Source organism: Scylla paramamosain, chromosome 5 (assembly GCF_035594125.1).
Source record: "Scylla paramamosain isolate STU-SP2022 chromosome 5, ASM3559412v1, whole genome shotgun sequence".
NCBI classification, from domain to species: domain Eukaryota; kingdom Metazoa; phylum Arthropoda; class Malacostraca; order Decapoda; family Portunidae; genus Scylla; species Scylla paramamosain.
The window spans coordinates 2479192-2506036 of NC_087155.1; the positions used below are offsets into that span (position 1 = coordinate 2479192).

The 26845-nt window shown below is 41.5% G+C and overlaps 2 long non-coding RNA genes across 2 annotated transcripts; one reads left to right on the top strand and one right to left on the bottom strand.

The window, feature by feature from the left end:
- Positions 1-5914: 5914 nt before the first annotated feature.
- LOC135100415 (uncharacterized) lies at positions 5915-26845 on the bottom strand. Its single transcript, XR_010268700.1, has 3 exons — positions 26087-26845; positions 13156-13288; positions 5915-6295 (listed from the first exon to the last, which is right to left on the bottom strand). It is a non-coding gene; the product is annotated as an uncharacterized LOC135100415 (long non-coding RNA).
- On the top strand, positions 17795-21677 carry LOC135100416 (uncharacterized). The gene is made up of 3 exons (XR_010268701.1): positions 17795-17902; positions 19179-19275; positions 20929-21677. It is a non-coding gene; the product is annotated as an uncharacterized LOC135100416 (long non-coding RNA).

Sequence of the window (26845 nt, forward strand, 5' to 3'; positions counted from 1 at the left end):
GCACCCCGCCTTTCTTTTTCAAATACATTCGTTTTTTTTTTTTTTTCGTCTTACTCTATATATTTTTAAGGTTATTAGTTTGAGGTAGGGTTAAGTTTTCTCTGGACTCTTTCACCTCCACCTTACTCTTCCAGTCACTCTACTCACTCCTTTCGTCTCGTTTTACCCTTTGCATTTTTTTTTTTTTTGTTTTAAGTTTACCACTTGCAGCTTTGATCACATTGCACTTTGATGGCTCTACGCTGCTTTCACGATGCCTTACTCTGTCTTCCCTCTATCTTTCCCTTTCTCCTCATTCGCTCTTCTCCTCTGCACCTGCCTACGCTGCCCTCCGCACCATCGCCAAAGGGATTCTCGCTCCGGGCCACAGCGCTGCCTAGTCTCTCACAGTGCGTTTTTCTACAGGGAAAACTTGGGCGGCTTTCAATTCCTGTCTACGTCCTCGCTGCTTGGCGGAGGAAGGAAAAGAACACTTCCAGAGTTGCGCACGGTGCAGGCAGCCATTACGCTTTGGTGGAGGAACCTCAAAGATTACAGGTGAAAGAAACACACCACACACACACACACACACACACACACACACACACACACACACACACACATACACACACACACACACACACACACACACACACACACACACACACATCGAAAAAGATAATGAAAAAGTTTAGAGATAAGACTCATCAACTGGCGCTTGGAACGGGCACTCGACCTCTAGAAGTGTCAGGATATGAAGCGACAGAGAGAGAGAGAGAGAGAGAGAGAGAGAGAGAGAGAGAGAGAGAGAGAGAGAGAGAGAGAGAGAGAGAGAGAGAGAGAGAGAGAGAGAGAGAGAGAGAAAGCTATCATGAGTAATAAGTGGAACCGTCTCTTCTTTGTACATTTTTTGAGTCAGCTGAAGAAGCAACATGACATTTTTGCTTCCTTGGTGAAGATTATCAAAAAGATAACTCGCTGTTCGCCTGGGATGGCTATCGAGACAGAGAATTTTGGCGCGGTACTGGTTGTGCTGCCTTGTGAGATGACTGAAGCAGCTGACGGGAAATAAAAATAAAATTAAAAGCTAAAACAATGAAATAAAAAAAAAAAGAAAAGAAAAGAAATATAATAAAATTGCGATGACACTGATACATGTCATCACACGCGGCCAACACGCAACTGTAAAACAGGAACGTGACGCCGAGTGGTGCACTACACACAGGCGCAACACAACACCGGTGATGACCCAGTGAGCTGAAACGTGCCGCACCCTCCACACAATTACGAAATACGTGGTAATACGACACACCAACCTTCATGTATCAATGTACAAATGACAAACTATCGAGAATACATTGGTGAAGAAATCTGTAACGATTCAGTGGATAACATTCGTGTGTCTGCTGAACGGTTATGCAGAGCCTCGCCGCCTCACTCTCCACTTCATTAACACTCTTATCTTATAGAAAACACACACACACACACACACACACACACACACACACACACGGGGAGTTGTGCGAAAAATAGAAAGCAGCCGGGAAAGAAACAAACCTGTTCTCGACCGGAAGTTTCATTAAGTTGCACTCATTAGGAGCCGACCACGTGACTTGACGAACTCGTAGAAATCCTTCATGTATGCAAAAACATTCTGTAATCATCCTGCGCCATCGACAGACAGGGAGGCGGGGCTTCCGAGGTCTAATGAAGAGCTGTGTCGGTCTTTGTTTGGCTGAACTTGAAGAACAAAAGAGACAAAGAAGACACATCGTAGAAGGAAGCGGGTCTCGCCGGGCGCCTCGGCCTTAGATGCTGTGCTCACTGTGGGCATCAGCGGCAGGCTCCACTTCCCTCCAGGGCCTCAGATAGAGAAACTCTGCCTTCCTGTCTTCTGCTCAGGCGTGAGTTAAAAACGTCTAGCCTTTTCCTCGTTAATATGGTGATTCACACCATTACTCCCCTTGAAATCCATTGTACTCGCGTCCTGGCCTGAAAATTACCCGATCCACTGCAGAGATAGCATGTGCTCGCGCGCCAACACGCCGCTTGACGCATATTCTTGGTGTTTTCTCTAAAATGGTTTGTTTTGTTGCTGATACACTATTACCCAGGCGCCACGCGTGACGCGCCCTCACCGCTGAGTAGTGGTCCTCTGCCTGGCACTGTAACGTCACGGATTATTTTAGGTTCAATGAGGCTGCAAGAAACACTGCACCATTCTACCGCGTTGTTTCTCAGTTAAATTTCTCGATTGTGTGATTCCATTCTCAATTGCTTGGTAACACGGACAACCTCAAGACAATGTCAAGATACAAAACTGTAGATGAGAAGGGTCAACTTTTTTTTTTTTCTTAGTTTGTAATCAGGATGAGGCTTTGTATCAGTCTTGAGGAATGAAAGTCCGAGAGACCGAAGAGTCCTGCCGAAAAAGGAAAAGAAAGAAAGGAATGAAGTGAAAGAAATGACTCTCTTAAGGCAAGACCGGAAACAACAAAGATCTCCTGCAAGTGAAGAAAGAAAGAAAACCTGACGTGAATGACCAGAGAGAGAGAGAGAGAGAGAGAGAGAGAGAGAGAGAGAGAGAGAGAGAGAGAGAGAGAGAGAGAGAGAGCAGAAAAGATCAAGTACACAAAATTCCACGGTGAGAAAATCAGGAAAACGGAGAATCTTTTCTTTTCACACAGGAAGAGATGAAAGTGTGGATGGAGGGAGGGGATGAGATTCACCACTTTGCGTTATCTTCATCCGATTAAGTTAAAACCAGCGCCTCATTTCAACATCCACCTGCCTCACTCCAGCCCTGTCCTCCTGTGCACCCCCCCCTCGCGTCACAGTACAACCTGCCACTCACTGTGCTTGAACCTTACACCCAAACTTTCCTCCTCCGTCCCAACCCTTACCTGTGCTCCTTCCGTTCTCTCTTCCTATCCCTTCTCATTTTCCTTTTCCTTCCATCCCCTTAATTATGCTCCCTTCTCCTTTCCCTCCTGCAATTTAAGTCTTAACGTAATCTTATATGATATCCACCTCCCCCCTCCCGGAAAATTAATTGTAATCCACCTTCTCAGCTAAAAGGGCTTAAGCTCGTTTATAAAGTTAAGACGCTAATAACCACTAATAACCTCCCACTGTGAAGACTGATGACACGTGCCGGGACGTTACGATCTTCCTGTCATTACCACCACGAATATCTCCATTTAATGATAAATCTGTGCTGTACATATTGTGTGTCTTCTGTCCTGTTTGTGTGTTTTGTCTGTGCATCTGCCTGTTTGTCTCTATCTCCGGCTCCTCTTTTGTCCGTGTGTTATTTTCGTTCCCGTGTTGAGAGTATTGTGGCCATTATTGTTATACTAGTTGCTGTAAAGAATGCTGTTAAGAATCAGTCCGTTATTTTCCCTGTATGTTATTTCTGATCATTTGTTCCCAAAATTATTATGCAGAGTATTGTGGAAAATGCATTATTGATCTATCTACATTGTAGCCGCCGTATACGCACAACTTACACGACGGCTAGAGATACATTGTGGTGTGCCATTTTATGTCTTCTTTGTTAGCGTTATTTATTCGTAGAGACTGGTTGTTATACATGGGTAGTGTCATGAGTAGTGTATGGAGTGTAGGGCGCGCCCGCGCGCCAACACAGCAGAGTGAGAGGGGCGTTGCATTTCCCTCTCAGCTCTTTCTCTCATCGACGGGTCGGTTGTTGTGGCGTGAGCGCTGATAACACACCTGCGACATAATGAACATCATATGCTGTAGGGGCCCAGCAGCGTCTCGGGTCCCACTCCAAAGCCACTTCACGACAGTCACACCTACAAGTTAGACGTGTCTCGGGAGGCACGGAGAGTAAATCCCGGTAAATCCCCAAGTGTAATCCCTTGCATACAACCAAGAGGACGCCTGTTCCCCACATTGTGTAGGTATTCATCATAGTATTAGGATACTTATGTAATTGTACGGAATTGACGACGTGAAGTGTCAAGACAATGATGTACTGCAATACCTGTGTTTCCTATGATATACTCCTTTGTGTTACTCTCAGTATTAGTGATAATATGTTAATTCGCAGGTTTGACCGCTTCTGAATACAAAGAGCGCGTACTGCACAGCTCGTTTCAGTCACCTCCACTACAATACATAAATAAGCGTCGGATGGCGCCTACAGTCAATTGTATCACGCAGACGAGAGGGCGACTTGCTGTGTTTGTGCTGGTGGTGTTCATGTGTAGAACCGACTGAACCCGCTAAAGTGTTTAACTGTAGGCGACATCCGACGCTTATTAATATACATACATATGTATATGTACATACATATCTGTCTATCTATTAATCTATCGCTCTCTTTGATTGTTCGTCTGTCTGTCTATCTGTATAAATCTACCTATCTATCTATTTATCTGTCTATTCATTTATGTCTGTGTTACTGAGGATAATCTCTCTCTCTCTCTCTCTCTCTCTCTCTCTCTCTCTCTCTCTCTCTCTCTCTCTCTCTCTCTCTCTCTCTCTCTCTCACACATACACACACACACACACACACACTAATGCACAACGCCGCAAACTATCACAACCTGTGTTTCATCCTCAAGGTGGTTCAGGGGAATAGTTGCTTTGATCGCCTTTAAGTCACGCTGAAATTATATAATACGATTTGCCGAGCCGTCAAACAATAATCATATTTTAATCTTTTTAATGTTTTTTTTTTCAGTTTTTTAGCTTTTTTTTTTGAAAGCAGGCACGACATTTCTTTCTTTCTTTCTTTCTTTTTTTTGGGTCACGTCTATCGTGTGTGTGTGTGTGTGTGTGTGTGTGTGTGTGTGTGTGTGTGTGTGTGTGTGTGTGTGTGTGTGTGTGTGTGTGTGTGTGTGTGTGTGTGTGTGTGTGTGTGTGTGTGTGTGTGTGTGTGTGTGTACGGCTGTTGTTAATCTATTCAACTACCAACCAGAATTAATCTTTTCAGTCCACAATCCTTGAAGTCTTGTGTATTATAGCTACGCAATTCTCTCTCTCTCTCTCTCTCTCTCTCTCTCTCTCTCTCTCTCTCTCTCTCTCTCTCTCTCTCTCTCTCTCTCTCTCTCTCTCTCTCTCTCTCTCTCTCTCTCTCTCAAAACTGGAGGTGACAATGAAAGTGTTGCAGGTAAGTACTAAGCCCTTAAAGTGTTTTCATTAATTTACTTGTTTTCACTTTATTCCACAGTTTGCCGTTCCTTCTTTAGCTACGCCATGCTAGCTTATACGATTATTAGAAAATTAGAAAAGAGAGAGAATGAAAACATGGAACACTTTGAAATTCATTTAGTTCTGGAATAACAGTAGCGAGTGGTGGGCGTGCGTGGCATAGCAGTGGCCATCGTGAGGTAATTGTACATTAGGGTGCCGTTGCGGTGGCTGGCGAGTATTATTATGCAAACTAACAAAGCCTCTCGTATAAACATTGAGCTTTCCAGTCAGAACAAGCGAAAAGGGAAGTTCAGTGCATAAAAAAGAGATAATTAGGTACAAGTGTCTGAAAACTATTAAAGAGCAGCGGAGTTTGCATCGCTGAGGTGAGGCTGTACTGACCTGTTTGTCTTTATACGCATCGATCTCTGATACCGTTTAATTTATATGAATAAAAACAAAGCGCACTACATATCATTACGAATTATAACTCGTAAAGAGGCTCAAAGCGACATGCACAACATTCTTTGAGCGCGAGGCGTGGCAGCGGCATCAACACCGATAACTTTGTCTGTTTTCACCTTTAAAACAAAGTAAATATAAAGAAAACACAATTTGCCTTCACAGAAACTGTCAACGCAACGTTTATACAATGAAGAAAGAAAGGCAGATTTTTTTTTTCTTTTTTATTTAGTTTTGTATGTGTGTCTGTGAGTATTTTGTATCCATGCAAAGGAGCGTTCTCTTCTTATTTATTCTCGTGTTATTGCCTGACTCGCTTAATCAACACACACACACACACACACACACACACACACACACACACAGAGAAGGTTGTGCTAAGACTATATTTTTTACAACTTAATGAAGGAACATACGACCGCAATGTACGGCCTCCACCAATGTCAGTGCTTGCCAAACACGTGGCTGCGAGTAACTGCAGTGCATTGCTTCGTGCTGCTTTTGTTTACAGTACTTGTCCACTGGTGTAATTGCTTCGTATTTATTTATTTATTTATCTTTTTCCGATCAAGTGTATGAGGTCAAGTGTGACGATCGAGGTGCTCTGCCATCTATATGCCGTGAGGTAGTCATTTCTGGTTGACGTGGTGACGGGATCTCAGTGTGGACTCTTTTCCTGCGTGGTGCACTGCTGTGAGTAAGAAAATAAGGTACTACATGAACACTTAGCCAATAACAAGCTGCTGCTACCCGTGGGCTGCAGTGCTCAATGTAATTGTAGTCGGATACACAGGAAATTAATACGTGTAAATGGAAATAGTCTGCGTGAGGGTCTTATTCTGAAACACTTTGCTCTCTCATTACGACCATTTTCAAAGGCCACAGAGATGCTTAGCCGAGTTCTCAAGAGTGATTCTCCTGTTAATAGTGTAGACATCGTTAATCTGTCACTACAGCCATAAACAAAAGCCTTGCAACCTGTGCCATTTCAACTAGAACCTTCTGAAAGTAGTGGAGGTGTGGCGGAGAGGTTTCACAATGCGGTCTTAAAAGTCTCCGGGTAAAGGGAGTTCCTGAGTATACGAGGAGAACATGTGGTATTATAACAATCTTATATCTAGCTACTGGGTTCACGTTATCTATTACTGTTTTCATTACTGGATACACAACAAGTGCATCCGTGTAGGTGAAACTTGTCTGAGTAATTCACCAGGTAAATTGTTGCTGAGTATTAAAAATAGCCAGTCCTGAGCGTGCATGGCAAGGCGTGGCCGGCGTGAGGTAACAGTTACTGTCCATTACGCTGCTGCTGTGGTGGACGGTGATCGTTTTTGTGAATGAATAATAAGGTATTTCACACACACACACACACATACACACACACACACAAAAAAAAAAATCTAGTTATAAATTAAAAGAATTGTAATGCACAAAATCTGGAGAGATTATTATGTAAGGGTGCCTGAAACCTGATGACGTGCGGTGGAGTGTGCGTCGCTGAGGTGAGGTTGTATTGCACCACACTTTGCTTATTTTGTGAATAACGCATCAGTGTGCAGTAAAGTTTAGTTTATGATGGAAATGAAAAAGAAAGCACTCATATACATTATGAAATATAACTCGTAATGACGCTCAACGCAATATGCATAACATTCTCCCCGCGCCAGGAAAATAGAGTGGCGATATTTCACGTGTGTGGCGTTACGCTGAAATAACTAAATGAAGCCCAAATATAAGGTACCTTTATGAATGCCGTGCGGAGCGGACTGACGGCAGGATAACAGAGTATATTGCGGTATTTATTAAAAGAAATAATGCCGCGCGTCAGTCATTTAACAAGTCCTGGTTTACATTCATCCCACAAAAAATCTGATATTTGATTCTGCAAAGTGTTGTTGTTGGTGGTGGTGGTGGGAAGGTAGGATGACGTCAACTCAGGTCTCGCAGTGAGAGTGAAGCCTGGTTCAAACACACACACACACACACACGCTACTACCACGTCTTGAACAACTTGAGTGAAGGAAAAGAAGAACGGTAAGCACAATATTTTACCTTTTACCAATGAATGAGTGTTTAACTCCCTAAAGTATGAGTGACTGTCATATTTCTGTGTTTTATCACTTTTTACTTGTCGTCGTCCGTTATTGCCTCGGGTTACGTGGTGACTTTTCTCTTCCAGATGTGCTGTCAATGACCAGGAAACTCATGGCTCAAGGAATAAACATCGCGAGGTGTTTCCGCCGCCTACACGCAACAAGGCAAAGTAGCAGCCCTCTATCGACAGTCTTACTAACTACAATCTTTTTTTTTTTTTTATGTAGGAGAGACACTGGCTAAGGGCAACAAAAATCCAATAAATAAAAAAAAGCCCAGTGAGATGTCAGTCCCAGAAACGATGGGTGATTTCTGGTGATTTCTTAACTATACAATGTAACAGCCCCTTCTATCGGCAAGCTTTCCATATATTTTGTCAGCTGCACTATGGATGTTTATTATTATTATTATCGGTGAAGCAGCTTATGACAACATACTCCTGAGAAATTTTCCATGTGTTCCTATGCTCATGTTTTCAAACACTGACTTAGCTAATTGTGAACCACAAATGTAACTTAAGACGCAGCTGCAAGACTGCCATGACTCTCACACGCACACAAGAAGATGCAGATAATCCTTACTAACAATCGAATTAGGAAACATCAGGTGGGCTAAACATCCGGACCACAGCCACGCCACTCACCTCAGCAAACCCAGCGTCGTTTCCTGCGTCCGTGAAGCGCACATCACAAACAGCGGAGATTTAAGGGCAGGGTTTCTTTGCGTACGTTCCTCCAAACCACCACCACCACCACCACTGCCACCAATGATAACACAAATCACTCTCCCTCTCTCTCTCATCTTCCCTCCTCATCCTGGCAGCAATTAAATGAGAAACCCTCGTTTGTCCAATATATCGTAGTGTATCGCCCAGTCAGCTTTGAGAGCCCGTAAGCTGGGGTCTTGTGCATAGTAGTGTTAATATGAAGTGGAAAGGTTGAAAACGAAATATCATTCCAATGAAAGCTGATGCAAAGAGTCACTCGGCGCTGTTGCAAAGAGGGAACTTCCGCCACAACGCCGCATCATTTTTTTTTTTTTTTGTCCTTTGACTTTGTAGGTCCTCTACAGTTATAAATTAAATGCATGCGATAGTTTTCTTCCATAAATGACGGTGAGGTATTTCAAGTTGATAAAATACTTCACTCAAACTGATAAATTACTTCACTTAATTGTAACCGAGTTTAACTTTAAAGTGCCATGGATGAACCGCGAAACGCTGCGTAATCAATAAAACCTTCAGACCCTGCGCTTATGTTTACGAGAGAAAGGAGAACATTTAAAAGCACTGACGCGAATATAAAGAGAATTGTTACCATGAAAATATAAAGTTTCCACATTCATTAACATTACGCCAGCTGTGCCAGAGTTGTTGAGTGCAAGACAACAGGTATAACATACACTAAGTATGTAGCAGTATATGACAACCGTGTGCTGTGTCGGGAGCAGAAATACATGTTACAGTCATGGGTTACGTTATCACACGGTCACTCTTGTTTTTAATTGGAACTTGGAACTGAAGCGTACCACGTTGTTCGTATGCTAACAGCGAGAGCTCTTTTCAACAACGCAAAACTAAAGGAAATGTTTCTCATACCGCATTCTCCAAAATTTGCGGAAAACTAAACAGCACACATCACAGTACATCAACAAGCCTACGACACTCCCCGCTGGTACCGCTGCTGCTGCTGCCGCTAAGTAGCGAAACGACCCCACGCGCCTCCAAGCCTGACTCGGAGCATGTTTCAGTAGTGTTCGCTGCTGATTAGTTCGGAAGGCAAGGAGTGGGGGCGTAGGTAGTGCTCAGGTTCTCTCTCTCTCTCTCTCTCTCTCTCTCTCTCTCTCTCTCTCTCTCTCTCTCTCTCTCTAAAAAAAAAAAAAAAAAATAAAAAAAAAAAAAAACTATTCACCTTCACTCTTCCCAGAGCTCCATTCACTGAGTGAGTGGCTGCGTGATGACTCGTCCTCTCAATGGATGGACCAAAAAAGAAGGGGAGTGTAAAAATAAGTCCACCGAAAATGACTTTCAAGATTGTGTGACTCGACAGTTTCGTAGTAAGGTGTTCTTGTTGAATCTATGCAAACACGACTATTTAATTTTTGTAACACTTATACCTGGTGACCTTGACCTGCATCTGGTAAGCACCACCACCTACACACACTGACACCCCTCGCCCCACTCACCTATACGTGTTCTCTCCCTCACGTGACAAAGTGACGGAATGGATGCACTGTATGGAGGGCGGACTCATCCCAGGTACGAGAACGCAGGGAACAAGCGAGTCTCTGTGCATATCTTCGTTGAAGCTCTAAATATCATGTAGAAGATTACAGAAATTTATGGATTGGGATGATAAGTGAAAATACAAGTAGGTAGGTGTGTTTCATAGAGGGACTGTCACGTGTAGGCCTTGTACATTCTCTTATTTTCTTTTGATATGTTCTTATCTCTCTCTCTCTCTCTCTCTCTCTCTCTCTCTCTCTCTCTCTCTCTCTCTCTCTCTCTCTCTCTCTCTCTCTCTCTCTCTCGCAGTGAAGACTACACAATGGTGCAAAAAAGCCTCATGGTGTATCGCGTTGCATCATTAATTACTTCTCCAGGCAAAGGGATTTCACGTGGGAAAAAAAAAAGAAAAAAAAAAAAACGTTTGGAGAAATATATATATAAATGAGCAGAACGTCCAGCACTTTCACCACCGGCAGACAAGTGAGACCAAAGGATACGCGATGAAAACAATTGGAACAGTGATTACCAGCGACCTTTTTTTTTTTTGTGTTTTTACTTCTGATAAGGAAATGTATGTTCTCTGTCATGCGAAAAGAAAATGTAATAATTGGCCTGACTTAACCAGCGCGGGGAGCAAATAAACGAGTGCGAGTGTGTTAGTTAATTAATTAAATAAAGAAAAGCCAGTAAAGGTATGTGTGGGAGTCAGCAGGAGCCAAATTTATTAATAGGGAATATTTGACGAATAGAAGTGAACATATAGTGATATATCGATTTACACTGGGGGTCTTCATAGCAATAAGGGGTATTTAAAAAGGAATTATTGTATATAACGATGCCTTTCTTATTTTTCTTTTTAATCCTATACTTTAAAGGAAAACTTCACCATTCATTTTGCACATTATAACATTTTTTCCTTCACAGCTTTCCTCCAACTTTACAACAAAATTCTAACCTGGCGTCAGGGCAAAGAAGAACCAGCGTAAGGACATCTCTCATCCTCTGGCAAATCTCACCACTCGCCTCGCCTAAAGTGCAAGAGAAAGACAGACTCTATCTCTGTGTCGGACATCACTGCTCGCCTCCTCCAACACAGGCATGGGAGCATTTACGGCAATAACAAATCCAGGCTTATGGGAAGAAGACAATCTGATGCTATTGGTGATTCGAAAGTATGTGGGCGGCACGTGACATCATACTTCACTGTTTCATTACTACCACTATTACTACCACTGTTACTATCACCACCACCACTACCACCACCACCACCACCACACGCGGTCACCAGCCATCATTATCATACATCACTAACACACCCAATTCCACTTCGCAAGGCTAGTAATTTTACCTGGGCTTCTAATTGGCTCCGTGACTCAAGGTGGCGCGTGACAGATACAACCGGACCTCCACGATTACTTTAATATTTTTCCGTCTCTTATTTCACTTTTCCCTGACAGCTGCAGAAGGTATTCATTTTGTTTCCTCAGACAGCTGTACAGGATATCCGTTTATTTTTATTTTCACACATATGCCTCCTCCTGCTGCCGCTCGGCGATAGACGGGCGAGAAAACTGTTCCATATCTCTTCAGGTTTTCGTTGAATGTTAGGAGATATTGTTGATGAGTTGCTTCATACGTCCCCGTGCAGTGAAGGGAGGTTAATTGAGTGGCTCTGCCAGATCAGTAGCTTCAGGAAGGCTTGTTGTGGAGGAATCCAGATGACGTGATCAGATATTTTGTCTAAACAACAATAATGAAAGGGACGAATATCGCACGCATAAATAAATACCTCGACTGATACCAGGAAATGGTAATGTGGCTTTCTTGTGATCAGTGACACACACATACACACACACACACACACACACACACACACATACACACACACACAAGATATTACAAGCAGATGAGGGGTTGGAATTCACGCGATAGATAAGAACAGGACCTTACACACACACACACACACACACACACACACACACACACACGCACACACACACACACACTAGTAATGTCCTTGAGTGTTATTTACCAGATTGAAGGTTGCTAAATGTAATGAGTAAGTAATTAGTGAGCAAAACAATGGTGTGTGTGTGTGTGTGTGTGTGTGTGTGTGTGTGTGTGTGTGTGTGTGTGTGTAAGGTCCTGTTCTTATCTATCGCGTGAATTCCAACTCCTCATCTGCTTGTAATATCTGACTGTCACAACTACAGCAAGTAATTTCACGATCGTGAGTAACATAAACATACACACAAATGCATAAATCAATAAACAAATACATGAATAACAAATACATTCAAACATACACATGCACAAACAGGAAAGCGGCCACAAAACAACAGTCCTCGCGCACACACGCACACCAGCCAGGCCAATGCAGCAACATCCTCTTTCCCCGCCCTCCAACCACACCACAAAACATCTTTTCTTTAGATATATCGGGGCGTAGAGGCGGGCTGGGAGCGTGGTGGGAGGGTCCCTTCGAGGTTGACCTTCTAACTCCTGGTGGCAGGACGAGAAATAGGTCTTGAATTGAGACTTTTACGAGACGTGTTTTGAACGAGTGTGCAGGCCACCCTTGTTTACTACCGCGTCACTGGCCGAGGCTGGAACGGAACGCGACTTTACAGGACACGCCAGTGGGAGAGGGAGAAGGGAGAGGGAGAGGGAAGGGAAAGTAATGAAATGGAGTCGTGAGGAAGAGGTCTTGTGGAAGGAAGGGACGTGCTAGACAGTTCTTTCTTCGCTACTGTTGCCATGACAGTGACAAACCTTCCTTTTTACTACCGATTTGTACCTTTGAAAAAAAAAAAAAAAAGGAAAGGAAAGAAAGACAAGACATAATTTCCTTTTCTACTGTTCTTCGGAGACTCGAGACTCATTAAAGAAAATATCCAGGGACACAATGAAAATAGATAAATAAAACGGTTTCTCTTCTTTATAACTAGTATTGATTCAGCTCTTTTAGTATTCAGTTACTATAGGCTTCGTTAAGTAGAGCGGCCACCAAAACTAGTCTCTGATAAATACGTAATGTAGTACACTGCGTTGTGGTAAAATTTCACACAGATCGGCTTGGAACAGAGTAAAGATTAACTTCAGGAAACACATTAGAGTGCTGCAAAGACACTGAAAGGCATCTAGTCTCTGTGGCATAAATAGCGGCGCAGTACGACCTCGTTCTTACGGCAACAACAATGTTAGTGTAGCAATTATAGAGCAACACTCACCCCAACCATGCTGCTCCTTTGCTCTTAACTCCTCGACGTCGGGTTAACCCAAGAGTACTGCAGTGTGGCTGCGGTTGTTGCATATGTACATTCCTCCACGTTGGCGCCTCCTCCCGGGCACACCACGCTGCATCTGTTTGTCCAATGGGAAGATTCTCTGTTGTCTCTGATTCGTTCGAAGGAAGGGAGTTAAAAGACATCATGAATGGAAGTCGGGAGAAAAATTATAAGTGACGAAATGAAATACGAGTGAGGGAAAGGTTACCAAAACAAAAGGAGAGAGGAGGTAAGTATACAAAGAAAATTAAGAGAAGTGTATGATTAGAAAGGGAACAAACAAAGGACACCGAAAATTTCAAAACAAAGTGATAGAAAGAAAAGAAAAAATAATTAATGAAACATGAAAAAGAAAGAAAGAAAGAAAGAAAGAGTGAAAGAAAGATAAAAACATATACAATTGTTGAAAACGGTGTCCTGCAAAACACACACACACACACACACACACACACACAGACACTTATTACGTTAAGCATCATAGGAACATTAACGAAAATCCTCACATAAGAAAAAGAAAAAAAAATCTAAGCAAAGAAAAATAAAAAAAACAACGAAACACGCAACACAAGTAAATAAACACGGACGACAGGATGACAAAGAGAGAAGAAAAGAAGTAGAAAAAACAAGATAGGCAAGGCAGGCTGTTAAAAATATTCTTGTATTTTTCTCAAGTTTCAAAACTCCTTCAGATTTGTGGAGAGTTGCGGGAGGCAGCGAGTGAGCGATGGCATTGTGGCCGCGTGAACACTTTGCATGAGGAAAACGTATGAAAAGCTGCTCGTCAGTATCCGTAATCGAGTCAGAGAGAGAGAGAGAGAGAGAGAGAGAGAGAGAGAGAGAGAGAGAGAGACCTTTTACTTTTCATGTTCCTGGATTGTTTTCTTTAGTGTTATTTCTCTTTGTCCTGCTCTTCCCTCTCACTCCTCTCTAACTCAAGTCTTCCCTTTAGTATGCTGTTTACCCTCTCTCTCTCTCTCTCTCTCTCTCTCTCTCTCTCTCTCTCTCTCTGTCTGTCTGTCTGTCTGTGTGTCATCGTACATGATCACACATTTATTCTCTCCTCATTCAAAGTATTTATTCTCTCCTCATTCAAAGTAATCTCGCCTTTAATAAGCCGCGCATTCCTTTCTGGTCTATATTTTCCCTTCTAGTTTTCCTTATGGCTCAATTTGTTTGCTTTTCCTCTAAGCTGTAGTCTTACCCCTCATGAATAGTTGCTGCTAAAATCATGAAGAACAACGACACCCACACACAACCACCCAGAGAGAGAGAGAGAGAGAGAGAGAGAGTGGATGTCCTCCTTCGCACCTCGATTATTTCACTCTGACGACCAGCTCTTTCACTCACTCCACTCTTCCCACAAACCCTTTATCCTCACCAACATTACATGCATTCTCCGCCTTCCTCGGACACCTGCTCCTCCTCTCTCACGCCCCCTCACGCCGCGGGGCAGGTGGGGATCCTTTCAGCCCCAGCAGACTTCGGGGCCTGGAGTGGCGCGAGGTGTCGGGTGCAGCGTTGGTCGATGCAACAGCTGCTCTCTCACACTTCACTCTATTAACACTGAAGCGTTTTAGGGGGAGGGAATGAAAAAAAAAGCGAAGAAGTGGCAAGTGTATGTGCCTGGTGGCTTCTCCTTGCCTTTCTTCTCACCTGGTGCTACGTGGAGAGGGAATGATCAAGACTAAATGATGAGGAAGCTACATTATGATAATTCCACCTTCCTGCTTTGATATACTAAGTGCATTACGAAACTTATCATTATCAAACGTACACGTGCAGGTATTTACTCAGTTTTCTTAATGACAATAGTAGTGATGGTGGTGGTGATGATAATGAAGAGGACAGTGACTTAAGATCGAAGGTAGCACTATTAAGCGGAAGGGTGATAGAGGGATTGGCGGCATTTGTTTCAATACGAGTCAAAGCAGGAGGTTTACAGCAGGCGATTCACACACTGGCAACGCTGACTAGAGAACGTGGAAGTGGAGGGAGCTGTACATCACATGCAGTCATCAGGAAATAATCTGACAAGAAAAAAAAAAGACCAACAACAACAACAAAATGAGAGAGAGAGAGAGAGAGAGAGAGAGAGAGAGAGAGAGAGAGAGAGAGAGAGAGAGAGAGAGAGAGAGAGAGAGAGTGTGTGTGTGTACAGAGACGCAAGATTGTTAATCCCTTCTGTCTCCAGGACGTCGCAGCAATATTAACTGGAAATGATCAACAAGAGAGCTGAGTACTCTAAGTTGCTTTGGAGAAGAATCTTAATAATAATAAAAAAAAAAAAACAATGAAAAGATGATAAGAATTAGTCATCGAATTTCCTATACCATGATGAGATCCCCCACAAAGGAACGTGGCGTAAACAAAGCGTCGTGACATCTTTGAACAAGAGGAAACAACAGGAATATGATAAAATACAGGGAAAATTTCTGAACTCCCTCACGTCACAGCCGCAGAAGTCAGACTTACGCAGCTGCAGGGATAGTTTCTTCTTTTCAGTTTTAATATAGGATACTTTAAAACAGAAATTGAGCGCTGAGAGTGTTATAAATTATTCTTCTTTTATTTCTTAATATACGAATTAGAGTAGATTGAGAAAAAAAACACAAGGCAAATGACGTAGTTGTTGTGAGGTCTGTCAAAGTTATTTTTTTTAGCTCTCCTTCAATACAGAGACAGATGATAGAGAAGATGAAAAGTGTAGGATAACTTAATCATTTTATCTTTAACATAGAAAAAAAAAAGGTATCAGAAATTCTGCTGAATGAAAGACAATCCTTTCACTTCATCTTCTTGATACGATACATTTAAAGCAGAAAAGAGTAGGTGATGTAGATGGCTAAAGGTGTTTCATATATTTACTAAATCAACACAGGAGGACCTCGCCAAGGCAACACCATCATCACCACCACCACCACCACCACCCTGTCACTGCTTCCTCTAACTTGGCATCAATACCACAAAGCCGCCACACACTCGATAATTACGTTCAGTTTCTCGCACAGTAAGATCTCACGGAAATTAGGTCGTCACTCGGATTTGACATTACGTTGTTCCCAATTCAAGGCAGGAACTCACTGTAAATAATTAATGTAAACCAGGATGCATGTAAACCTTACTTTACTTGCACACACACACACACACACACACACACACTGCCGGGTACAAAGGCCTGCCAGAATTGGTTGCTATTTCTTGCATCATCATCTAAACACGAACGAAACAGCACAATCTCGAACTGGTTGCGTGAAATAACTGAAAGTGTATTTGCCCAAACAAACTTCCCGCTCTTCCATTCCAGCAGAAATCCCTTGGAACTTCGCCAAAAAACTCTTTCGGCTGACTTTACCAACTCAAATTGCTTCACAGCTGAAAAGCTGAATTTTTTCACCCCGCACTTTGCCACGCTGCGACTCACGACACGTGGGAACATGCATAAACCAGGTCCTACTTTCCATACCCTTTAATACCTAGGCAGGGAAGATGTGATGTCACTTATATTGAACGCGTAAAGTGAAATGCTCACAGATTTAAAGCGATACTCAAAAAGTGAGTGACGTATGGCGATAGGGGAGCATCAGCAATGTGTGTGTGTGTGTGTGTGGGGGGGGGGGGTATTTTTTTCTATGGGGTGACTAGGGGAAGGGAAACAAATCCTGACACGACAAGATTAAATAGCAATAAAAGGAAGCGAGAGAGAAACAGAATTTTCCTTGACTTGTGTGTGTGTGTGTGTGTGTGTGTGTGTGTGTGTGTGTGTGTGTGTGTGTGTGTGTGTGTGTGTGTGTGTGTGTGCGCGCGCGCGCGCGTAGTTAATTGAGTTACATTCAATTATGATTTGAATTTGAACTGACGCAAAAAATGCGCGAATTGGGATTGTATTGGAATTGAAAAATAAAGGATCAGCATGAACAGACGTGGAATTCATGCCAGTGAGATATGAATTTGTGGGAATAAAGGAAATAAAATGTAATTCATATTTGTTGTGGAGCATTTTCGAAGGAACAGAGATGTTGATTATAATGTAATATTGAGTTTGTCATGGCGCATAAGAAAAAAAAAATGAAAGTTCAAATAAGCTTTCTATTTGTGTTAAATTTCTGATAGTGTCTGGTGTGCAATCTGCGTTAAAACCAATAAAATGAAACAGAAAACATAATTAGCTGAACTGAATCAAAATTGAAAAGCATGTGAATGAAACTGAATCTGAATTGAAGAGTCCAATTGAACCGGAAATGACTGGCGTATTTCGTTCTAAACTGCAGTTGAGCTGTACTGATAAAAATGCATTGATCCTAAGCATGAGAGAGAGAGAGAGAGAGAGAGAGAGAGAGAAACAGGACCGAAGTAGAACCAAGGAGAACCATCAAGACTGGGAAAGAATGAGAAATGTAATGCGGAAACAGAAGAGGAGAGGACAGAGTTACAGGAAGCTGGAGACAGAGAGACAGAGAAACAGTGGAAGAGAAAGGAATAGAAGGAGAAAAGTAAAGAGAAAGACGCTTGCAAGAAGAGGGAAAGAAAGAGAGAGAGAAGAGGGCATGAAGTGGCCTCAAACCTAGCTGGAAAAGAGGCTCACTGGACAACTTGAGCCGGCAATTGGACTGGACGGCGCTTGAGGGAGGGAAAAGTTGAGTCCGCAGCCTTCTTGAGAGTCCTTTAGCCTCCGCATTCGGCTCCTATCGGGGTAAACTTTTCGGTGTTCCTTATCACCTTCCAGCACACACACACGCGCCATCTCTCTCTCTCTCTCTCTGTCTACTGTCTGGCCTTTCTTTCTTTGCCTTTGTTTTTTTTCTTTTTAGTTTGTTTGTTTTTTCTGTGTGCCTGCCTCTATTTCTCCGCCTCAAACAAACCTAACCTAACCCCCTCACGTGTTGAACAATGCGTGTTCATCATCATATGTGCATGATTAAGCTACTCCATAAGGAGCCACTATTGCTAACATTGATCAAAAAATGCAAATGTTACGTATCTCAACATAATCCACCTAACCTAACCAAAACTGTTATTCTGCCAGGAGCTACTATTCAGTAATTATACTGTAGCAAGGAGTGAAACTTTTACAAAAGGAAACTAGAATATCAGTACACTATCGCATGTCCACTCCCAAACAGCTACTGTTTGTGGAGGAAGTATTGTCAAGATTTCTTGCACACACACACACACACATACATTCATGCATACAGTAAACCCTTTACAAATTAGGATTGCCATCACATCCATGGTTGCATGTAAGTGCAAGCTGATCTACAGTGTTCAACTTAGAAGAGTTGCCATGGTGTAAATTTTGTGCTGTGATTGCTACTAAATACTTTACTGACCATTGTTAGGAAATTTATTTTTCAGATTGTATGCAATTTACTTGTTTATTTAATTACTATTTATCTTATTTCTCAGCAAGGTGAGTGATAAGGATTCAGGTGTCCAATCTGAAAATTTGGTGTAGACAATCGTATACATGATCCACACCAGCAGTCTGAGAGTTGTTCAAGTATTAGTTCTGGTATTTATACTGTAGAGTTTTTAATAAAAACCTGGAAAGCAAAAAAATCAAGTAAATTTCTAAGTGACAAAGGATAGCAAGAGGAAAGAAAGTGTATGCAGTTAGTAAGCTGGAATAAATCAGTGAGTGATGAAAATGGTAAAGTGGCAGCACCTTAACATAACATGACAAAATAAGGGAAGCTGCAAGAAGCTGTAAGGCCTAAACATGGCAGTCCTTGCAAGAAACATTCCTACCCATTTCCACCTACCATCTTTGTCCTTAAATTTGTCTTCTAATCTTTTATAGTTTCCTAATGACCTGCTACTAACATTCTAATTACCGAGTCTGTTCCATTCATCTACCACCTTTATTGAGAACCAGTTCCTTCCTGCTTCTTTTCTAGATCAAACTTTATGAAGCTTGATCCCATTATTTCTTGATCTATTCTGATTACTAACACTTCGCTTACTCGCAGAGAATGGTGACGATGAATGAAATGACCAGGACATACAGGAATAAAACAAATGGTACAAGATAATGATCTGCTGTGGTGCAAGTGGATGATCAATCAGGTGTGCTGAAAACTAGACAGGTTTATATTTTGTTTTCTGTCTTAAGTATTTAGTAATTTGATGTTTTACTTTTCTGAACCTTATTCTGTAGACCTTTGTTGTGGTAAACGATCTATTATTAATGTCCATATGTTGAAGAACACTTCTTTTCTTGATAATCACTTATGACGTTGCCACAAACAAAATTCCTTCTTTCCGCTCTGTCCACTGTAAGTCCCTTGACATTGACACTCAACATTTACACTAGACATTCACACACTCAGTCTCTCATCATCCATTTTCTACATATGATAAAAATATCTCAAGATATTCCCCTTTTATACATGAAGCATATACATTTTTGCTGTGTTGGTAGCAGTTTTGTCATAAATTTTGTGGTCACTGCAAGTCCACATCCTTGTTCAAGATAGAGCATACTAAACCAGTGCTTATCTTCATCTTGTTTACTAGTTTCCAGATGGAAATTTGATGGTTCTGCATAACTGAAGTCAACACTTGGTTAATGGTCTTGTCATTTTGGCTTGTTGAGGGCCTGTAGGAGTGTGAATTATTCTTATGCAACATATTATCTTTGAACTGGTTGTACCACTCCTTTACTTGTGTGATCATGTGATGACCATGGTATTATTGCTGAATCTCTGCTGAGTCTTATGAATGTAGTTGACATTTGGGTATTGTCAAGCTTGTGACAAAACTTCATGTAATACTTCTGTTAAAGCCTTTGTTATTTTAAAATCCAAAGAGCACTAAATACACTCTCTCTTATAAGTGAGCTGCCAGTGACTGATACCCTTGAATGGAAAAAAATCACATGTGCACATGCATAAAGATATTCCATGCCTTCTCACCAGGAAAATTTCAATATAAAACTTTTTTATTTGATTTCATAATGGAATGATTACCAGATGAACAATTTTAAGTTGGACTTTGATCGAGTTGATAGGTGCAATTGTACATCTGTGTCATATTGGACAAAATTTGGATGTCTTGATTTTTATGATCATAGATTTAGTGCTCAATGAATTTATGTTCAACAAGTGCCACTTCTTAAAAATGTTCCCATATTCTTCATTCCCTGGCCATGTCTTGATTTTATATATTGTTTGAGTTTTACTCAAACAGCAACACCTTCACTGCATCTGTCTTCAAGTTAGGTTTTGTATATGAATTTGCAAACTAATCAATCCTGCAGCACTTAATCATTCTCACTCAGTAAGAGTCCATCATCAACACAGGCATAGGTACTCTCCACATTTTCCTCTTTCTCATCAATAATATTCCTGCATCTACTACTTCACTATTTCCTTCTTGACTCCAGTCATATACAGAATAACATTTTCTAGTTCAGGTCTAACTTTGAATATTTTTTTTTATGTAATCTTCTACAACTTCCATGACTATATTTGTATCAGCATAGAAATTCTAGATTGCTTTCAGAAATGTTCTATCCACTGCATATGCTTGAAATACTTTATGTAAACCCTTCCTCTTAATTCTTCCACATACTATTCCTACACTCATGAATATAGCAGTGTAATGACCAGAAAAGATCCATGAATATAACATGCTAATCCTCAGTATACAGTTTGAAGTGACAAAGAAATAAACATATATAGTAATGAATTGTGACTTTAGTATTATGTTCATTTGCAGGTAGTAACCACATGAAAGATGGAGGAGTACAAGGTGCTGGAGGCAATAGGACAAGGTTCATTTGGAAGAGTGTTCCGAGGAAAATGCCTCCTTAGGGGGCAAATTGTAGCTCTCAAGTTTATTCCAAAAAGAAATAAAGTAGAAAGAGAATTAAAAAGTCTCCGGCAAGAGTGTGAAATTCAAAGAGGTCTGGCACATCCAAATATTGTTCGTACAATTGACTCGTTTGAGACAGAAAATGAAGTTGTGGCTGTTAGTGAGTATGTGCCTGGCCAACTTTTTCAACTTTTAGAGTCTAATGGTCCATTAAGAGAGGAAAGAGTTCAACAGATTGCTTGCAACTTAGTTTCAGCAATTTATTATTTGCATTCTCATAGAATTCTCCATAGAGACATAAGCCCCAAAACATTTTGCTCTCATCAACTAGTGAAGCAAAACTGTGACTTTGGATCCTCCAGAAAAATGTGCATCAATACCTATGTATTGACATCTGTTAAAGGCACTCCATTGTATATGGCACTTGAATTAATTGAGGAGAAACCTTATGATCACAATGCAGATTTGTGGTCCCTTGGGTGCATCCTTTATGAACCACTTCTTGGAAAGCCACCCTTTTGTACCACTTGTATAGTTCAGTTAATCAAAATGGTGAGAAGTGAACCAGTCATATGGCCGGGAGGATGGAGCAAGGATTGTTCCACTTTTTTACATGGACTCCTTGAGAAAGATCCAAGCAAAAGGCTCACATGGCCAGCTTTACTTGAGCATCCTTGGGTTCAGGAGGGAGTAGTGTTTATTGAACATTCTCTGAATATAATGCCTCTCACTGATCCTTTGACAGTGTCTCAACACCAGCTAAAACAACAACAATGTAAAGAATTAGTAGAAAAAGCTGCTGGACAGTCAAGAGTGGCTGGCCAGTCTAACATTAGAAAGTTGTCTCTATATCAAAAGAAGTTTCACCACAAAGACTTGAATTGTCAACTTTGCAGGCTGATAGAGCAGTGGATGATGTATCTTTACCTCCTGCACCTGTAAGCTTTCCTCACCAGAATGAGAGAAAGAAAAGCATAGGAATTCCTCAAATAGATGGTGAAACCTTAAAAAAGTTACCAGCAGTTCATCTCCAAACTGGCTCATGTCAAGAGGATCAAGGCTCAAGATCTCCATCTCCATATCAACAGCATTACAGAGGAAGAGAGAAAATTATTCGAGTTTGTTTAGATATCTAGTTCAACTGATGCATCAATTCAAAGCCTGAAACAGTGTGTACACACAGTGGAAGCTGATGTCCACATTAATGGATCCTCAAAGGAATCTGTTCCAGCAGCTGGACAAGATTATGAACCTGATGTTAAGAAGTGCAATTGGGGCATCAGTCAGGAAACTCAGCAGAATATCTTAGGAGCCAGGGTTCAAGGAAGAGGATGTCAAAGACTTTCAGATGTATGGACCAGTACCTCTAGAAGATCGCAAAGATAGTATGGTCAGTTGCCTAGCAAATTGAATAGATTCCTCTAGAAGGGGGAGCAGACTTTCCAATACAGTGTTAGAGTTAATGCAAGATGGAAGACCAAATTTGCCAAACATAAATGAGGAGAGTTATGCTCCATTTACTGAAGAAAGAGTGTTGACTGTTATGAGTGGAAAGACTAGTAGTGCTGCAGTGTTTACTCTTCACAGTTTCAATTTTGAAGACACACCAATTGAAACAGAGGAATGGTGTCAGTTTATTGATAAATCATTGGCAGATGTACTTGATGGAAATTGTAGCATATTTCTTGAACAAACAGAATTTTCCATTTTTGTTTCTTCTTGGAGAAATCAAAACATGTTCGCTGCCAGTTATAAATAAACTTACAGCTTTGCTGTCGTTGTCCATGACTATGGATGATATGAAGAATAGTAAGGAAAGTGTGATTAAGGTGTATCTTGAGTGTAAACTGGTACCAAATTTAGTGTATTGTTGCAAACTGATATCACGGGTAGAAAACTATAAGCTAAAAAGAACAGTTGAATTTGATAAAGATCAGATCGATTCAGTGGGAAGTATTATTGCATTAATGTGCCATTTAGTGTATCTTGAAAAAGATTTTCTATTTTAGTTTTGCAACTGTGTTTGTGTATTAAATGCTTTTAACGTGATGAAAAGATCCTAAGCCTAGATAATGTGCTTCCAAGTTTAGTTGCAGACATGCTGGCAATACTGAATCACATCTTGAGAAAAACACCTGAGAGTCAAACAGTTGTGGGAAAGATCTTAGGTAGTGACACCACAGTTCTCTTGCTGCTGGGTACTCTTATTACCCACCCAGTACCTGTTGTGCGGGCAAGGCTGTGCACCCTCATCGGATATTTGGCCAAGTGCTGCCCTCAGGTGGCAAAGCTGTTTGAAGGTCAGCACAAACTTATATGTGATTTAATCAATTTGGAAAGTGATCTTGTTCCTCAAGTGAGAAAAGCTACTTCTTTTGCAGTATCATGTTTACAATCATTCACAGAACTAATACCTGATGATTCATGCTCTTGATGTGACTACTAAATGCATGATTTAATCAATTTGGAAAGTGACCTTGTTCCTCAAGTGAGAAAAACAGCTTCTTTTGCAGTATCATGTTTACAGATCATTCACAGAACTAATACCTGATGATTCATACTCTTGATGTGACTACTAAAATGCTCATTTCTCTATGGTATGGGAACGGAGTGTTCTTGAAAAAGAGGCAGGAATGACAAAAATGAGAATTTGTGGCTGTTATTAGATTGGTAGTGTTCAGTAGAGATATATAACAGTAAGATTCACATTAATTTCACAACCACAAGCATTCCTTCACTCTAGTATATAAGCCTCTGTGTGGGTAGAGGACTGATCCTCACTGACCACACTGTACTGCGGTCACTTGTTTAGCATGCCTCTGGTAATCATAATAAACCATTTCCTTCATCTGACTTAATTAGCTGAATGGCCCACGCACACACAAACTTCCAGTAGATGTCGAGGCTTTCTAGGGCTGGATCATGGTTTACTCTTTCACATCTGCTTTCCACCCACTGGGTGATGCATAGTCCCTCTTCCTTCTTCTTTTATATCTAATGGTCTCTGTGTTGTCCCTCCTTTCCATGAAGTGTTTCCTTTAGCATACACCTCTTTTACCTGACTCACTTGTCTTCACTGATCTCTTCCATTCTTTCTCCACATGCCTAAGATATCATCACACTCCCTCAACTGGTTGGTCAGCTGACTCTGACCAACCTGACTCTGATCAATTCTCAGCACTTTCTTTTTTACAATTCTTGGCACTTTCTTAGCACTTTCTTATTTTTTTACTTGATCCATAGGTCCATACATGTTCCTCATACATCTTATCATAATAACATTTAATGTCCTCCCTCATGCTCCCATACTACATGTTTCAGCCCCTTAAAATGCATATGGTAAATACCACCAAAATATTTTTTATAAAAAAAAAAAAAAAAATCGTAGAATATAAACTGGAAGTCAGGAGAGAATAACTAAATGACTAAAAATACAGTATTAATCATAATGATGTGAACTACCAGTGTATTTTGTAATTTTTCATGCAACAGTCAATAAGATCGAGTAAACACTGCTTTGAGGTCTTGATATGAGACCACACCTGTATTTTATTAAGATCAAGAATGTAAAAATAAATTTAAATCAGTCATATTTTGTAATTGGCACTGTTCATACAAGCTGAATATGTAATCACAATGAATTATATGAACTCAATTTAGGACTCTCTCTCTCTCTCTCTCTCTCTCTCTCTCTCTCTCTCTCTCTCTCTCGATATTAACGAGAAAAAAAGGATGGATGGCTTATGAGAACACTCGCGGGATTTCACATCCTTGTGGGGACCGCTAGGACTGGTGGACTGGCCAATAACATGCACGCACATGCAGTGAGGTGTTGGGGGAGAAGCAATATTGTTTTAGTGGAGTTGTAGTGGTGTTGGTGATTGTGGTGGAGGGAATGCACAGTAGCGATGGTGGGGTTGGTAATATGTATACTGGTAATAGCAAAAGAAAGTTAAATTTAAACATCAGCATTGATCAAGAAGACGTTAACACTACCATAATAAACATTAACTAACGGAAACAAAGGTGAAAATATGAACACGTAGCGTTATTAGTCAGCAGAATCAAGAACACGTTGACACTACCATAATAAACATTAACGAAAACAAAGGTGAAAATATGAACACGTAGCGTTATTAGTCAGCAGAATTGTACTGGTTTTCATAAATATTTACTGACGCTTTCTTCCATTCAAGTAAATAAGATGACAAATGGAGCAATTCTATGAGTGTTCATGGATTCAACACGTGCACCGAACGTTAGCAAAATGTCTCATAAGACGGTAATTTTATTACGGTCGGGATCAATAACGCCTTACTTCACGAAGCGGAAGCCTCATAACTCACAATCCCTAGATAGTATAAAGAAAGTTCTGCTTACGCCCTCTGTTCAGTGCCTCACGGGCGGGATGTCACGAGAAAGACACATCTGGCAGTGAGTGACAGCCCTCCATCGCGCATGGAGGAGGCCGCCTGCTCCACCTCACCTGTCGTTAGGAACCCAGCGTGGCCTGAAGGATGAGTTCTCTTGCTTACCTGGAAGGACAAAATAACACTTAGCACTGGAACCCACATAAAGACAAATAATAATGCGACTAAACTAATGATAAAAACAAACACTGGGGCCCATGCATGATAGATCGTGATCTGTATTACCAAATTTCAAACGTATTACAAAATCAAATATAAATAATCAAATTATCATAAAATATCACCCATCATTAAACTCCTTCCTATTTTTGTCTCTCGCAGGCAGTGTCATATTACGACAAATTAATTTCATAAACTTTGTTGTGGTTACGAAGAGTGGACACAGCCACGCTAAATGAAGGCCCAGCACCAGCCTTCGTCATCCTGGCCTCGCCCCTCACAGCGGTGCTTGTACAATTTCCAACCAGCCTTCGCCATCCTGGCCTCGCCCCTCACAGCGGTGCTTGTACAATTTCCAACCAGCCTTCGCCATCCTGGCCTCGCCCCTCACAGCGGTGCTTATACAATTTCCAGTCTTAATGTTTTTTTTACTACCGTCAGGGTGACGTTCACAATGAGAGAGAGAGACTTGCCTTGCGTTGCGTTGCGTTGCGATAGAAAAGAACAGCTGAACAAATGCGTAATGGTGGCAAGTGATGAGAGCTGTGTGCCTCCTTGTGTCTGCTGGCCTCACTATCTCAGCTCCTGCAGAGTATCCCTACCAAGGAGGGAGGGGAATGGTGATGAAGGCACTCGAGGCTTTGCTCCGAAGCGGTGACGCTGTCTCACGAGGAGTCAGCTGCTCGAGGATTCAGGAGAAGGAAGAGAAACCGTGACCGAGACACACCGCCCTTAAGGTGGAGGAAGGACAATCATTCCTCTCCCTTTACCACAGTAGTTAGAGGGGTGCTTACATGGTTGGCGATTCCCTCACACCCATTAATCAAGTTGTTAGTGTAGTCATTAACAAGCTTTAAAAGAAAATATTTCTAGATAAGAATGGCATTTGGAAACTGACCCACGTAGGCGTGATAGCTTCATACAGTTTATCTTATTTAGTTTATATATATTTAATTTTAGTTAATTTGTTGTTTTCTTGCATTTTATCAGCGTTGTGAAGATACGACAGTTGCCTATCAGCGGAGGAATTGAATGACTCCTGCGTCACACACCCTGGCACTTTCCCCCCCTAAATTTCGAGATCCACTTCTCCCGTGCACCATGCACCGTTCTTCCCGGCACCACCCGCGGGGCCTCTTCTCACCCCTCGGCAGTAAGGGCTGTAGTGTTAGCCTAACATATCCCCTCGAAAAAGATATTTCATTCATATCAACACCCTGGGGAGCACGAGC